The 17,057-nt window shown below is 41.2% G+C and overlaps 2 long non-coding RNA genes across 2 annotated transcripts in view; one reads left to right on the top strand and one right to left on the bottom strand.

Annotated features, from left to right (window-relative positions):
* The window catches only part of LOC106962988 (uncharacterized), a 9,815-nt gene extending 6,844 nt beyond the window's left edge, over nucleotides 1-2,971 (top strand). Inside the window, exon 2 of the long non-coding RNA XR_001428094.1 lies at nucleotides 2,220-2,971. This is a non-coding gene — a long non-coding RNA (uncharacterized LOC106962988). The remainder of the gene's footprint in view (nucleotides 1-2,219) is intronic.
* Nucleotides 149-14,786, bottom strand: LOC106962987 (uncharacterized). Its single transcript, XR_001428093.1, has 2 exons — nucleotides 14,702-14,786; nucleotides 149-716 (listed from the first exon to the last, which is right to left on the bottom strand). It is a non-coding gene; the product is annotated as an uncharacterized LOC106962987 (long non-coding RNA).
* Between the last annotated feature and the right edge of the window lie 2,271 nt (nucleotides 14,787-17,057).

Raw genomic sequence — 17,057 nt, 5'->3', positions numbered from 1 at the left:
TTCATTACATAACGAGAAACTGAATTGGGATGTTTCTGAGATGTAAGCCATGATCATCACTGTTAGGTGTTAAATGTTCACTACACACACAATCATTTATGTGCAATGAATTTATATAATATTTTAAATGTTTGAATCTTTGAAGATATTCCAAATAACTGAATGAAAGACCATCTGTAAAGCTCTAACTCTGCAGATCAGCTTAGTCAAACTCAAACAGCATCAACAGCTCCTGATTTTAGATTTTTTTCTCTCTCTCCATCTCACACCACAGCTCCAAACTGTTCTTTTTAAAAATTGTTCAGAGGAAGAAATCCCCGACTCAGTGAAAAAGGGGACGTTGGGCCCTTTCCTCCACGGAGTCCCTGCTGTAACCGCGTAGTCAAAATAAAGTGTTGACAAGCTGTTAAAAGCTTTAAATAGGTTTCTGAGCTGACAAAGTGTGTGAGAAACACATTTACACAGAGCTGTACACACACACACACACACACACACATTAGCAGGACTCCATTCCCTGTTGCTGGAGAAAGGCTTCATTATGGAGTTAAAGCTCTCACTTGTCACCTCTCTCTCTCTCTCTCTCTCTGGCTTCCTATTCCATTTTCTCCCAGGAAGTGACACGCAGTTGCACCGCTGGCATAACCAGCAGGCCAGGCTCCCACGGTTAGCGATGATGTCACCCTGCTGGTTGCTCTGCCCGTCTCCTCCTGCTGCCTCTGTAGAGGAGAGAGGTCGAAGTGACGTTACACAAAGCGAGCTAATGTCAGGACACGTTCTCCCGTTTCGTGATTCCAGTTTTGCAGCGTCACACTAAAAAACTCCAATTAGATCTCTGACTCATGATTTGCTCTCAGACACGTCCTCAGCGAGATTTAAAGCTTTTACTGCAGAAGACATGAAAAAAAGATCAATAGGACTGAGAGAGATATTAATCAAGGAGACGGGCAGGATGCTCTCGCCTCACAGCAACATCTATTAGTCACAGCGCGGCAGCAGAGTGTGCATCATCTGCCACAGACGTCATCGGTGAACCTACAGGTGACAAGTAGGACAAGAATAAATCCTCTGTGTCCTCTGTGTGCAGAGAGGACAACAGGGGGTGATAGAAATATACATCTCATTGTGTCCAATCATGATGAGTTCCCTGTAGGAAGGACATATATCAGTGGCAGCCCACTCAACTCCAGGGCTGCAGGAAATCTGCCTCCAAATGTTAACAGGTTTTTTCTTTGGCATAAATTCAAAACTGTCTTGGAAACATGCCTCAGGATTTTGGTCCACATAGGCATGACTGCATTATGTATTGACTACACATCTATGGTGACTGTGGAGAACACTGGAGTACAGGGAACTCATTGTAAAGTAAAAAAAAAACTGTTGGGTTATTTGAACTTTATAGCATGTAGGTGGAAGTAGCCAAAAGTACAATGTGGTCATAAATAGATGGATACGGACAACAGGCTGGGCGTGTATCTAAATATCATTTTCATTTAAGTCTTACTGTGGTTTATCTTATCTGCCTGGTCTTTTTTAAGCTGCAGAGAGCATGTAGATTCTGTTTAGAGTGGATTTCTGTCCAGGCAGAAGACATGCAGAGTGAAAGCCCTGAGAGAGACGATCCCAGCATGCAGACTGACTCAGGTCAGACTGGTCCTGAGGCCAGGTTCACCTGTCAGAATCAGATGTTCAATAATATGTTTAATAAGTTTGTTTCAATCAGTTAATATTAGAAACAATTAACTGCTGAAACTGAAGAGAAAGACACTCAGGAAGAAGATAGTGAGCTGAATGTTTTCTACCTAAAGCAGTCTGAAAGCTAAGTGTTGCTTCCTGGGCTTAAATTTATTCTCAGACAAACGTTGGTTGTCTCGTACTTTTCAAAAATATTGAACTCTGAAGCCTTTGAACAGAAGAAAGAGAAAAATGTGACATGTATCTGTACTCCCCCCTTCCCTCATTTAGATTAAGTTCTGGACTTTGAACTGTAATAACAATGAATATAATTTAATATGCTTAAGCTCTACATGTCAGATTGTTGTCCTGCTGGAAGGTGAACTAAGACAAATGGTTTTGTTTTGGGAACTTATTTTCTTTTTAACACCAGTTTTCTCTTTTTCAGATTTGTGGCGGGCACATTGAATAGAAACAACAAGTTCTTCCACCTGAGCTGAGGATCTGTACAGCTCCTCCAGAGCCTCTTGCTCAGCCTTTCCATTAAGTTGACATATCTCGGCAGGTTTGTTTTTGCTCCATATGGATCAGAGCTCAGTGACGTTTAAAGCTTAGACTATTGTCCAAAGAAGCCAGCCTTAATCTTCTCCACAGCGTTCTCCCTGACCCGTCTGCTGCAGTTCTTTAACGTTCTCTAAACACCTGGGGCCAGAAAAACAACAGCTGGATTTATACAGTATAAATATCATACTGAGACTAAATGATGCACAACTGAACTCTATTTACTAATAAGATGACTGCTGAAGGCGATTGGCTGTCTGTGAGTTTGGTTGGAGCTAACAGGAAAGGAGTTCTAGAGCAGAGATATTTAGATCAGAATTACAACAAATTACTGGATCCTGTTTATTCTACATTCATAAACCACAATCAGACACATCTAAGTTAATTAGAATGTGTTCTGATGAGGCTCGCATGTCAGATTAAAAGTACCTTTTGAAAATAAAAACCTTTAAAGTTACCTTTAATATATTTTTTATTATGCCCACATTAAGTCAAATTTTAATAAGACCATCACTAGTTATAGAGTCCTGGCCCTACAATTCCAGTGAAAGAAAGTCTTAATGAGAATTTTATGTTGCCAACTTGGGGAACTTTTGAGATGAACTCAGAAGTCATTAATGATCTGCAAAACAAGTCCACATGACTCAAAACCTCAAAAGTCCTGGATTTCCGGAAAACTAACCAGCCTGTCATATTTTCTGGATCCTATCTCCTTCTTGGAAAGAAAAGAAAAGAAAAGGAAAAAAAAATCATCTCCTTCTGGAGAATTTCAGACATCTGGCTTTGTTTGAGCCCAGTTCTGGGAAGAGTTCACAGCTCCAGTCCCCTCCCAGAGCAACAGAAGCTGCTTGGTTTTCCTCCTGGTACGCAGATAAACAATCGTAAAAGGCCAATTTAAAGCAAGGTAAAAATAGCAGCACTGAGCTATTTATAGATCTGAAGTTAACCAGAAAACATCTATTTAGGAGGGAAGGAGGGGATGGTTTCATTTCTCACTCCTCACTTGAAGTGGCAGGAAGTTATCAAAGAAAAATATCAGTGTTCAGACAATGCCCTTGTTTTACAAAAAAGTTGGACGAGGTGGGATTCCGGCAATGGAGGCTGATATTACCATGACACATCCTCTACTTACAGTAAAACCAGATTAGTCATTTCTCTTCCAATAAGAGCAGCCACTCATCCCCCCCAAGCCCCTCTGAGACATTTATGGTCCTAATAACCTAGCTGGATTGTTTTGGACACACACACACACACACACACACACACACACAGCTTACTCTGAAAGTATGTGGAACAACTATTCCAGGCAATGTAGTGTGAAAAAAAGATGGGTAGACATGCAGTAACCATGTGATGAATGTGTTTCAGATGCAGACACACACACATACACACGCACACACACACACAGAAGAGTGAGTCAAAACCTGCGTCAGCCTCTAACTTATCCTGTGCTTCCTCCTTGGCTCTGTTCCTGGACAGCTTCCTCGAATGAGCAGCTGTGTTACGGTTAAAGGTGCTCACGTTTCTGCATTCAGTCTGGTGAAAAACACGGCCATCATGACTCTTTAACCGCCCCCACTCCTCCGCCTCTCCAGCTCTGCTAATATGTGACAGTGGGTGTTAAGTTGGAATGTGAAGGCGAATTAATAAAATGAAAGTGAAAGATAGAAACCTCTGTCTGCTGTTGGCGGCGCTAGCAGCCTGTGTGCAGCTGAAGAGTCTTTTTTCAAACGTGTTGGCAGCAGTTTATCGCCCTACATCTCTTTAATCACATCGTTTTTGTGTTGTGATTTATGTTTAATAAGGATAAAAATGCTAGTGTGCTGGTGAGCTTTTATGTATTTTGCAGATTTTACCACAAAGCCAACAGGTAAGAACTAGTCATCCTGGACTTTTGTAAGCATGATGGATTTCCAGCTGTACTTCCCCTTCAGATCAGGATGTGTTCATGCATCCAAAAAACTTTTCTACGTCTTATTTTGCTTTGTTTAATCAATGTTTTATAGATGACAAGTTGTTGGATTTTACACACACCGCAATCAAGCCTATTATACTCTCACACTTTGAATGCTTTCAACAATCAATGTTTAGAAAGCTTAGTGCAAGCAGCTCACTCTCAGTGATAGGAGGATCAGGCCTTTTATGGCTGATCTCAATTTGAGACCAGAGGAAATGTCATACTAGCTCCATGATGAAGATACTAGTTTTGTACCCAATAGAAAATAAGAACAAAAAAAATCACAAGAATATTGCGTTTTTACATCAAAGCATGCAGCATGTGTCATTTAGCACCTAACGGCAAAAATGAACCAACTGCTGAGGCATGGGACCAACCCTGAATGTCTGGCTGAAGGCCGAATCGTCCAGAGAATGAAAGGCCCCAAGAAGGGGGAAGATCCCACCCAAATGTCGGCCAATAACCTGTTTCTCCACAACATGGAAGCTCCTGTCAAGCATCACACCAACTAAGACAAGCAGGCACATAGATCAACATGGCAGAGGTACAGAAAGGTTGGTAGCACTACCAGAGGAGACATAATCATTGCTAGAGACCTCAAAGCCAGACAAACAAACATGTTCATTGCTTGGATTATAAGAGAGCTTATGACTCAATGCCACACATGTGGATCTCTCAATGGCTGAAGCTGTACAAGGTCAACAACATTATAAGAGCCTTTGATGCAAACTTCATGAGGCTGTGGAAAACAACCCCAGAGGTCAATTTCAAGCCAATTACAAAAGTCTCCATCACATGTGGCTTATAGAGATGCTCTGTCCCCACTGCTGTTCTGCACAGGCCCCAACCGCCTCACTCAAATAAACAACAAAACTGCCCATGGTTACTGACTCAGAAATGGGGTTACTATCAGTCACCTTCTCTACATAGATGGCATCCAGCTGCATGCTAAGAGTGAGTGACACATTGACTCACTGATACACACCACCAGGATCTACAGCAGGAACATCAGAATGTCAATCAGGCTGGAGAAATGAGGCCAATTGTGACAAAGAGAGGTAAGGTCATCCACACAGAGGGGATTACACTCCAAGAAGGGAGAATAGCAGATGCTGAGGAGAGCTACAAATACCTTGGAATACCACAGACAAATAACAACCATGACCTGCAACAAGTAAAGCAAGATCTGAGAAGTCAGCTCAACGGCAAAAACAATGTCCTGGCAAACAACAGCTGTGCCTTGCTGGGAATCACATACACTGTTGGTATAACAACAGTACCAAAGTAGCAAATACCGACCACAGATGTTAAGACATGAAAGCTGGCAGTGCATGGTAGATTCCACTACAAATGGAGGCCTAGTGAATGTCGCCATCCAAGATAAAATATGAATATATCAAGAAGATGGCCTGCAGCGCTCAGTTAAAGTATCAAACAATGTCAGACTGAGACCATTGTCAGCTATCTATCAGTGGTGCATGAGCTACACCACTGACAGAGAGCTAAAGTGGCTGATAGGACCAAATCCTACCAATGGATAGCAGAAGCACTGGTCATGGCTGGAGAAACCTGCCCAGATCAAGCACAGCAGCCAAGATCCACAGTGGAAGCTGTGGAAAGAGGAACAATCCAACATCTCACAGCAGGATTTAACCCTAAACTGCATGTAGAAAGACTCCAGGACAGGATTCAAACCCAAAACCTTCTTGCTGCAAGACAACAGTGCTAACAAATACAACATAATTAAGTCTGCTAAAATCTCAATTTCTCAACTCAAATCAGAAAAAGTGCTTGTGAAGATAAAAAGTTTTGAAGTTTATTACATGACAACATCATTGGTTTTATGTTATATAACGTATGCTCCATTACGAAAAAAATGTGGAAGTATTAGAATGTTAAGAGCCCTTCTTTGAAAATAAAGTAACCTTTTTATATAATTGACCTTCTAATAGTGAAACCCAAAAAGCCCAAAGAGGAACGTATGATATTCTCAGAAACCTTTGTGGGCTAAATTCTTGCAATTATTTAAATAACACAACCAGAGATTTGACTTTCTGGTTGATTGTGTATGACAAAGGGTGAGTCCAGACTGGTGTCAACCATAACTGTGTCTAATTTAAGATGGGAGGGTGTGTTGTGTATGCAAGTGAATCAAGCAGGCTTGTCTCGCACTGTAGAAACAGGAACTGTGGCTTTATTCTTTCATGCCACATCATGTTCACAGACAATGGCTAATGACTATGATCGGGTGGGGAGTGAGTCCAGTCTTTCTGACCTGAACAATAGTTACAGGAACCAAGAAATCTGTAAATGCAAGGACAGGGGAGAAGGCATTAGAGCCAGATCAGGAGCATCAATCCTCCTCCTTGGTGCTAGTTTGGTTTTACTTCCTAGAACAAAAATAAGGAAGACTGTAGATATTAGGTTTTGCAGGGGAGCTAATACTATTGCCACTATGCTTATTTATGCATATTAAGGTGTATTTAGTGTTTGAATGATTAAGGTAAGCTGTTATGTGAATTTGTAGATGAAGTGCTTGTGTATTTTAGCTATTCGCTGTGGTTCATAATCTTGTGATTACTGGGGATCTACTATTTTCCTGAAACAAAAACCTATCTGGATTATTTTATATTGTGGTTAGGAAAATTAGGCATTGGTTTGTTGATATGTAAGGAGAATAACTGAAGACTCAGGCTCCAACATTCAAAACATTCCAGTTACAGTTACAGTTGGCTATTGCTATCATTGCTATTAATTGCATTTTTTGTTTGTTTTCAGAAGATCAGAACTAGAACTTTGCGTTTGCCTGTTTCTGGTAGATCCACAAATGTGATGCAAGTGGCATCTGCAAACAACAGTGATTGGCAAAAAAACTGCTTCTCTAGGCCAGCTGGGGGTTCATTTCTGCTTCAAAAAAACATCTGATGGGATGCTGGAAAAGAACATTGTTTGTTTCAAGTTGTGCTTAAAGGAGTTGGCCTATCAGCAAAGCTATTCAAGCCTAAAAGTGCAGCGGCACAAACATCCCAACACTAACGTCAGCATCCACAGTCCACATTTCTAAAGAAGGATTTGTTCAAAGTTCCATTAAAGATCTGAGGTTCTTGAAACACTCAAAAGCTAAATGGGTAGAATAGCACTTTGAACCAAACTGATGGCGGAATAACCTAAGTATCAGATCACTTAGATTTCTCAGAGGGCAACAGAGAGAAAAGTTAAAATATTTGAAAGAAAAGTCAGTTTGGGAAAAGAAAGTACAACCACACAATTCTACTTTACTTTACAGGTAGAATTGCCCATCCAATTCTACCTGGATGGGCATTTGCAAAGCAGCCCACCCAGGTGTCCCATTCCAGGAGTTTATGGACCCTTACTCTCAAATACCTGGGGTTCACTCTATTACAACAGAGTTGAGGTCCTGTAAATTCTGGATGTGCTCTAACATTTGGAACATGTCTGGAGTTGTATCCTTGCCAGGTGGCAAAACAACCTAAACTGGTATTTTGTGAGGAAGAAGAGAAGCTACTTCTGAATAGCTGAGCTGCTCTTCTAATCTGGCCAATCTAAGAAAGATGCTCAGTTTCAGCAGCTTGTGTTCATATTCTAGTTTGTTCACTCATTACCCACAGTCATGAACCATAGGAGATGTTTGAAACTTGGAGGAGATTTCATAACCTTCTGGCAAAATGTTGAACTGAATTACTGGAAGTGCATATTGATAGAAAACTAAGTCCCATCAAAACCCTGAGGTTGTATGCTCAGAGGTCAGATTTCATTCAGGTCAGTGAAAACCTGTTTAGCTGTCAAATTCTTCCGGTGGGTGGAATGTGTGGACGTAAGAAAAGGTATTAAGGTTGGGCAGGTTGACAAATGAACTAAAAAGCCCTGTGCTTAACATGTTACAGGTGGAAATTCCCTCTTTGATGGTTTGACAGAAGTGAAAGAACACTAAGTTTCAGTCTACTCATCTCACAACCAAGAAATAGATGAATATTTGCTTTGTTCCTCAAGTTCTTGCATTTGTTGCGTTTGACACAGGAAACATAATATAAGGAATTCAAGGAAGTTTATTTAACATTCTTCAAATAAAGCAAAATGTGTCCTGCTGAACTCATCTTGACTGTTATGAAGGCCACCAGGAAATACATCTGTATTAAACTCTGTAGTTATAGAAATGAGGGTCCTTAAATGTAACATGCAGGGTGTCTACCCGACTGTTGTCAGCAAATTTACTCTGATTTCCCTAATCATCTAATTCCTAATGTGTCTGTGAAACATGTTGCCTTCATGTTTGTTCTTTTATAGCTACATGCTGCTGTTGATGATCATTTCCTAAAGGCTAATAGTAACCTGTGGCGTTCCTCAGGAATGCCACAGGTTACCAAAGAATCACTTTTAAGGCTTTTATTTTTTCAGACTTGACAGGTTGAACACAGAAGCCTTACAGCTTTTCTGATGAATTTATATTTCTAGCGTTTTCCTGTTGGCACTGGAAAAAACTACATCCCACTTTAATTAGAATTTAGATGTCAGTATGTGATAACAATAAATAGATCACACCCACATTAAACATTCAAGCTATTCTTTCATTTAATCTTGTACATATCTGTTAGCCTGGAGCTGGTTTGACTTTGGAAACTTTCACTTTTTACTGGCATTTGGCATCCAGTCAAGACTCCCAGACTTTTGCCTCTCTTCCTGGCCCACACACCCATTCAGAAACACACAGACAGTCTCTAGCAGTCAGAACAGCTCTGTGCTCTCTACCTGGCATTTGTCTGATGAAAACAAGAGTGCTCTGAGGTAGGGTGGCTGAGCGGCTAATGGCAGAAGTATCAGATGAGAGCTTGGTAGATCCTGTTCCTTTCCAATGACGTAAGTTCTTGGAAGAACACACAGGTAAAGTAAGCAAACCCTGGTGAGTATTACTTGACTGTGCATACACACCCACTTATGTAGACACTAATGTAAAGAAGCACCAAGACAAACACTGCCAGGATCAAATTTACATTCAAAGACCTCTCTGTGTCCTTTTAACTCACCATTTCACACACTTGCTTCAGTTGGCTCGTTTCCTTTTCATGCCTCCTTACAGTTCTTCTTCGTGTAATCCACTCCAAATCCCTCTTGTTCTACATACCCTGTGCACAGTACGTGTTTCCATGTAATCCCAGCAGTGAACTCCTCAGTATTTCATCGTCCCTGTCACTATGTCCGACCTCACAACATCCTCTGATTCAGTGCCTACTGCTAAGAGTTTCCTGACAGTGACGGAATTATGGCGCACACTCCTGTTTCTCTTTCACTCTGTGTGTGTCCTGTCCTACACAGAAAAGTGGGTGTGTCTCCTGAAAACAGGCTCAGAAAAAAATGTGCTAAACACGAACGAAGCACACACCCACAACATGCCAGTAAACTATGAATCCACTGTGCTGGAGGAGCATGCACCTTTACGCATGTGTTTATGTGTACATGGAGGAAGCCCTTAAATATTATGGCTGTATGTGTGTGTGTGTGTGTGTGTGTGTGTGTGTCCATTCCCACTCTGTGTCATTTCCTTGACTTCAGAGAGCACAATTTGCCCCTCTAGGCAGAAGAATGTTTTCCTGCAAGTTTTGTGTGTGTGTGAGTGAAACTGTTTTCCCAGGCACCTGGCCAGGATCCCAGAAACCCCGGAAGGATGAGAACTGAGAGGGAAGACCAGGGGAACGTAGGAAAGCAGCTGATTTAACGCTCACATTTTTGACTCTATGCAGATTTGTACTGGACAACCCTGGTGGGGTTAGTGCCTTGCTCTGCCCTTCGAGCCACATCTAAAACCGTTCTAGCTCTGCATTGGAACAAGTTGCAGCTCCTAAACTGTGCTCCGTTAGCCTCAAACATACGAACTGAATGATAAGCAGCAGGAGAATGAGAGCAGCCAACGGACTCTATATAAAGAGCCTCCGTCTCCATGGCGATGCCAAAGGCAAAGAGAGGTTGTGTCCGAGTCACAGCCTTGGCTCCCTCCTTTCTGTACACACAAGACATTGTGGGAAAGCGGATGCGGTTCTCACACCCTCCCTGTGGGGTATGAGCCTCATTATTGCCCCACACGGATCAGAGGTGTAGCCGTACAGACCAGTGTAGCCAGATCAGGAGCAGATTCAGGTTTTATCTACACAGCCATCAAACACATGAAAGTCAGAGGTCAGAGGTACTGGAGTTCTTAACATTAACATGGAATAAGCCCAAATATGAAGAAAAATATGCAGAAAGTGGGTGCCAAGAATTTTATAATAGATACTTACTGGTTTCAGAGTGCTGTCCAAGAAATCTCGGTTGAGTTTGGACTGTGTTTGAAACATATTTTTATGTTTTTTCTTTTTTTTTTTTTTTTTTTTTTACTAATCTGCTTTCACGTGCATGCAACGTTATCCTAGAAAGTCACTATCTAAAAAAATGAAAATGCAGGACAAACTTCCTGCCAGCCAAGACAGTTTGAAGATGATTGGGTCAATAGGGTCTGTTGTCCGTAGGCAGGACATAAATTACTGATAAGTGAACACATAACTGGTGACTTTTTATTTAACTATAAACAAGTATGTGAAAAGTTTTGTCTGTAAAGAGATCTGGGTTTCCAGATGAGTGAGGCACCAACACCCATGGAGTAGCACTCTCCCAGCATCAGCAGGGAAATGACCTGAACCACCCAGTTTTGGACCCCTTTGTGAAAATGAACCCAACAGACAGTGAGGGTCACAAAAAGGATTCTATCCCATCCATCCATCCATCCATCCATCCATCCATCCATCCATCCATCCATCCATCCATCCATCCATCCATCCATCCATCCATCCATCCATCCAGGCTGAAGTAATGGATGAAGCCATCTAAGCAGATAGACTTAGACTTTCTTCTCCACAGCCCTTAAGACCAGCTTTTCCAGGTTAACGCCCCCCGGCCTCCCCCGACAATCCTAGGCCAATGTATCCTAGGTCTTCCTCTGGGTCTCCTCCTGGTGGGACATGTCCAAAAGACTTCATCAGGGAGGTGTTTTGGAGTTATCCTAACCAGATGTCCATTCCTCTCGTCATGAAGGAGTAGCAGCTCCACCCTGAGTCCCTCCAGGATGACAGAGCTTCTCACCCTGTCCTTAAGGCAGAGAGCTCACCCCCATGGAAGGAAACATATGTTGGCCACTTGCATCCAGGATCTCGTTCTTCCGGTCACTACCCAGAGCTTGTGGCCATAGATCAGGGTGGGAATGTTGATCAACTGGTAAACTGAGATCTGTAGGATCTGTAGGTTTCTTTTTTTCTGTTCAACTTATTCAACAAAATTTTGCTAAGCATGAATATCCTTGAGATGCACATATCTTTTAATATACCCCTAGATTTAGCTCTAAGCTAAAGTACAATCATGTTTTTGAAAAGCTTTGCCTCTGTCAGCAAACACAGCGATTGGGAACAGTTGCATAAAATGTAGGACACAACAGTGGACATAAACAGCTGCTCTCTCAGAAGAGGTGAGAGCAGGAGCTCCAATTAAAGAGTGTGATGCATGGCCACAAGCACACATGGACTCACACACATATGAGTTGGACCTTTACCAATGTGTGTGTGTGTGTGTGTGTGTGTGTTAATGCAATTACTCAAGACAGAGAGTCACCTGAACAGGGACTAGTTTCCTCACTAATGAAGCCGAACTCCAGTTTACCTCCTGCAGCGATTCAACCTCTGACAGAACGAGGCCTCTGCTCACACACTAATTAACACCACACTCTCACAGGTGTGTGCCTGTTAATTTAGGACTGTAACTATGACAAACTCAACTCCCAACAACAACCTGGTTCATTCCTATCAGCACAACCAGATAAAGGTTTGCAATAATGTTTCTGAAGGTAGAGATAAAGTTCCTTTGAATGTCTCGTTGACACAGTGCAGGTCAAAGGTTAAAGCAGAACCACACCTAGTCTTCTCAGCATTTCTAAAACGCTGTAGCTCTGGCAGAACAAAGAGTGACGACGTGTTCAGTTAACTGGGCAAAGCAGATGTACAGTTTGTAAGCAGGTGTTATATTCAAGGCAACTTAAAAAAGTGATTCCAGTATTGATTTCACGATAATCTAAGATTATGCACTATTATCAACAATGTCTGAAGGAATTAATAAACAAGGAGCACCTTTACTAAGTTTGATCCTGCAGGAGGGATGATAATCTCAGGGGCTCTGGATGGTCTGGCCATGTAACTACTGCGTGATGGATAGTTCTGAGGAGCAATTGTATCCAATGTTGGACCAAAACACTAAACTCCTCTGGCTGGGTTGGTCCAATGTAACGGGTGAACGTTCCCCAATGACTTCCCTTCTTTATTTTTTCAATAACATAAAAAATAAAATGAGATGTTGCAGATTATAAATTATTATTCCTTCCTCCTCTGAACTTGTGAACTTGAAATATTTGTTCCTCTCTGTCATGACGTGTGTTTACTGTATGGCTGTAAACCACACATGTGACAAAACTCCATGACACATGAGCTCGGTTCAGCGTGTCTCGTGGACCTTGAAGTGTGAAAACAAAGGACCAGCGACCACATGACCACACATCAACAGGTCACCCCCATTCTGACCATGCTGGGCCTTTAAGCACATCTACTTGTGATACCAGTATGTATTTGAAAGATCTTAGTAAGTTTTTTTTTTTGGGAGAACTCTGCCCACATCCGCTCCAGATAACAGAAATCTGTTTCAAAGGAAAGTTAAGGAGTCAACCTGTCCCTCTTTATGCTCACAGAACACACCACTCAGGAAAGACAAAACCCACAGCAATGTGTCCTCAATTCAGCCTGGAAGAAGTATTCACACCCAGTCAACATTAGCACTTTCTGTCACATTACAACCAGAAGCTTCAATCTGTTAATTAAAATGAAATGTGATAGACGAACATTAAGGATTGAAGTGACAAAGATGATGTTGCTATCTTCTAAGTGATATATAAGATCTGGATGTAAACGGCTGAAATTAAACGATGAAATGTTGGCTTATTGTCTCATCTTTCAGGTGATTGCCAATAGTTTAAACACAAATAAAGACTTTGACTCCACAGTTCCAATACATTTAGGGGGAACTAAAGTAAAGTATAAAAATTATTTGACCAGTTCTTGATAAAGTCACTAAGAATGAGCATTTTTGTCATTAGATTTTTTTAACATCACCACACAATGCAGAAAATGCTTCTCCTGAATTCATGAAAATAAAACTAAGTTACAGTCAGGACTTCACCCTAAATACATGAGCAACAAGCAACATGAAATCTGAAGGTACTTACTAGCAATAAACAGCTGCCATAAAAAGGTCCAAGAACACACAGCAGCTAAAGCTGAAAGGCTCCAAAAGCTCCTGTGCTTGTTCCCTCCAGCTGCTCCTCTGTAATGCTGCAGACTAGTTTGTGTAGATGAGTGTGTTTGAGTTTCATTCGCACCGCAATCCCATTAGAAGTGTCATCATATCTGCTCTGACTCAACCATGACTCAACAACATTGCCTCCTTTCTCCAGCCTTGTAAATATATTTCCAAGTCATCTGCATAGGAAGAGGCTTTTTCTGGCAAACATTTCTTTTCCTCCATTCTTGAATCACAAACCAACAAGTAAACATGCTTGTGGTGTAACCACATGCTGCCGCTTGCCACAAGTGTGTACATAGGAAACAGGTGTCAGTGTGGAGTAGGATGTGTCTGAGACCAGGAATTCTCCAGTTTTCAAGTTGAGTGATTGTACAAAAACAACTTCTCCTTAAGCCTACTCATATAAGAAAGCATTGTATGTGTCTGTGAGAAAAATATTTTGCTCTTTCACCAAATTTGAATATTTACAGCCTTGTAACAACCAGCTTTTTCAGGGTCATCCATGTGATTCTTAGTGCTTACATAAAAGTCGAAATGCTTCCTCTTTCTTACGGTTGGCCTGTACTTTGACATCTGAGTACACGTAAAACTGTTCATGTTCTGTGGTTTATCTATATTTAAATCATCAAACCTTTACATAATATTAACTGTAGATGTTTTTTAAATTGCATCCTCAGCTCATGGTACATTAATCAAAATGCTGTAGCTTCCTAAAAATAGTGCCGAAATTGTTAGATGATCATTTCTCTGTTGTACTTAGTATTGGCTCGAAGACGCAGCAACTTCAGTCAACAACATTGTCAAACATGTATAAGCTAACATCCAATCTTTCATAATCATAAACTGACGGGTTTTTATAACAACACAGCTGACCACATCAACTTGTTCCAGAAACCTAAAACCAGACATTACATGAACACTTCTGGACATGGCACTTCCACTCTGCGCTTCCTCTCTGCTGGACTACCTTAATCACAACTTCATCATCCCCTTTCATGTTCAGAGATCGTTTTTTTTTAAAGATGATCTATTTCTTATCTATTTTTATTAATAAGGATCATGATTGCAAGAATTTTTGAGCAGAACCTACGTATAAGCAATACAGTACACAATGAGAGCGATACAGACCTTCTTGCTAGACATGTGTTGGTCGCGTTCTGCTTTTTTGAGGATTAGAAGCTGGAGAACTTCTGCTGCATACATTAAATCCAACTGAATCCTGGAGAGGAAAAGAAAGAGAAGGAGAGTGTCTGAGCAACACCACGGTTACGTAAGAACTCAACATGCAATGTACAGCATCTCTTTGCTGACTGACCTTGAGCAATCTAGAAGGAAAAAAAAATTAAATGAAGTAGATGTTACATAAACAGCAATCATCACAAATATACTGGCTCAGGCTTTCAATGCTGAGAGAAAAAAAAATAGCACGCACCTCTGCACCACCTCAGATATGAATTTTATGCTTTTACCCAGATTCGTAGCAGAGATGACACAAGTAAACATGTCTATCATCACTGCAATCTAACAGAATCTCAGAACTATTTTCTTTGGTCAGTACACTTTCTACCTAGAGCTTGTCGGCCATCAGTACAGCAGAATGTTCTGTACTGGAGCATGTTAACCCAGTGTGTAAATCTGAAAAATACTTTAAAACCTCCCCACCTGCTAGTCAGAGTACCAGTGGGATTCACTAAGAATTGTGCTCTTGTGATCAGGTAAAGAACTATAGACAATACAAGCTAAAGTGTTACTTTGCTTCTGTGCACACAAATACCAAAGGAGTGTGTATAAGCTACTGTTGTGCAGTGCAATGTGTAGGACTGATTTAATGAGAGACACATTCTCAGAATTTTGAAGAATCTTTCAGTACTTCTCAGTATAGCGCAGCAATATTAGAGTGGATAAAAACGTTGAACTATTCAAGCAACTTTTGATGACATCAGACGGCATTCAGGAAGACTTTCTGATTTTGGTTACAAACAAAACACCCCAGAAGGTCAGAAGACAATGCATGGAAGAACAAGTAAGAAAGAGTAAGATGGTTTGCAGAGCCTTTAATCAGACAGGGAGTATACAGACTTGAACTGATATGAAAACAAAAGAATGTGCCCTGATTTTTGAATTAGAACGATGAGAACTCTGATAATGGTCCTGTAGCAGAGAGAAAGAAAGGTGCTCTGCAAACAAAGTACAACAAGAACCTGGGGACTCAAATAACTTGGCAATGTTTCCGCGTGTTTCTGGGACACATTTCCTGAACAGGTTTTGGATTTGTCTTATTGGTGTCAGTAGTGTATCAACAACTGTGTTTCCTTTCCAGCTGATGAGTCTTGCGCATTGCAAAGAGTTCGCAGAGAGTGAGAGTGTGAGTTTGAAGTGATATAACAGGCTGATGTGGAGCAGATGTTGATTTGACCAGCGTGAGCAGGAGAAAGTTCTAATGATTAACACTAGTATTTATTTCATTGCTGGTTTTCACAAGCTCACATTAGAGTTGATGCACAGACTCATTAAAAACAAAAAGCCTGTTATGTTTGTGGTAGACATGGACTGGTTGTTAGGTACCACAGTGGAGTTAAAGTAACTGTGGCTGTGGAAGCAGAGCAGGAGAGGCAGCTCAGGCATTGACTCACCTGTTATCAAGACAAATAAAATACTAACATTCATGAGAGATAATCAGTTTGTCCTCTTTACTGTTCTATAAAACTATTTTCTGTACAATCATTTAGATTATTTTAACAACTAACAGTTCCCTTGGAGAATTAACCTGTTGTCTCTGATTTTAACCAGATTTGATTTTCTTTCAATGACTGTGAAGCATAAAGGACAAAAGCATGAGCTCCAGGTCGCAACTTTGAAATCAACAGTTGGTCGCACTGTTGCCTAGAAGCAAGAAGGTCCTGGGTTCAGATCCTGGCCTCGGGTCTTTTTGCATGTTCTCTCTGTGCATATGTGGGTTCTCTCCTGTTACTCCACCTTCCTCCCATAGCCCAAAAACATCACTGTTACGTTAGCTGGTCTTTCTAAATTGCCCTTAAGTATAAGTGTGTGTTCATGGTTGCCTATTCTCTGTGTAGCCTTGTGATAAACTAACAACCTGTACAGGGTGTACTTCACCTCTCACCCAGTGACCACTGGAGGTAGGATGGATGGATCACCTCCTGATAACTGATCAGAGCTGATCAAAGACTCTGATCTCTGGCTGATGAAGGAGTCGGTCCAGTTACCAGGCTGTGAGGAGCTTCCTCCCCAGGCTTTGTTCCTTTTGTTTCCAAATCTTTCAGTGACCTGATTATTAGGGAACTGAGATATCCCATTTGTTTTGAGTCAAAGAAATGTAAAACTTTTATAAACTAAGGCAATTATTTACTTTGTTAAACTCCAGAAGATGACTGAATGTATCAGCCTTGGCGTGACTTCCACAGGGCATTTACATCAAGCAAGCTTCTGGTGGCTTTTTACTGGTTCCAACTTGTTCATCATT

Source organism: Poecilia latipinna, unplaced genomic scaffold (genome assembly GCF_001443285.1).
Source record: "Poecilia latipinna isolate Pla-1442-1.1 unplaced genomic scaffold, P_latipinna-1.0 Scaffold1484, whole genome shotgun sequence".
Taxonomy (NCBI): Eukaryota; Metazoa; Chordata; class Actinopteri; order Cyprinodontiformes; family Poeciliidae; genus Poecilia; species Poecilia latipinna.
This window is presented reverse-complemented; position numbering and strand designations above follow the sequence as displayed.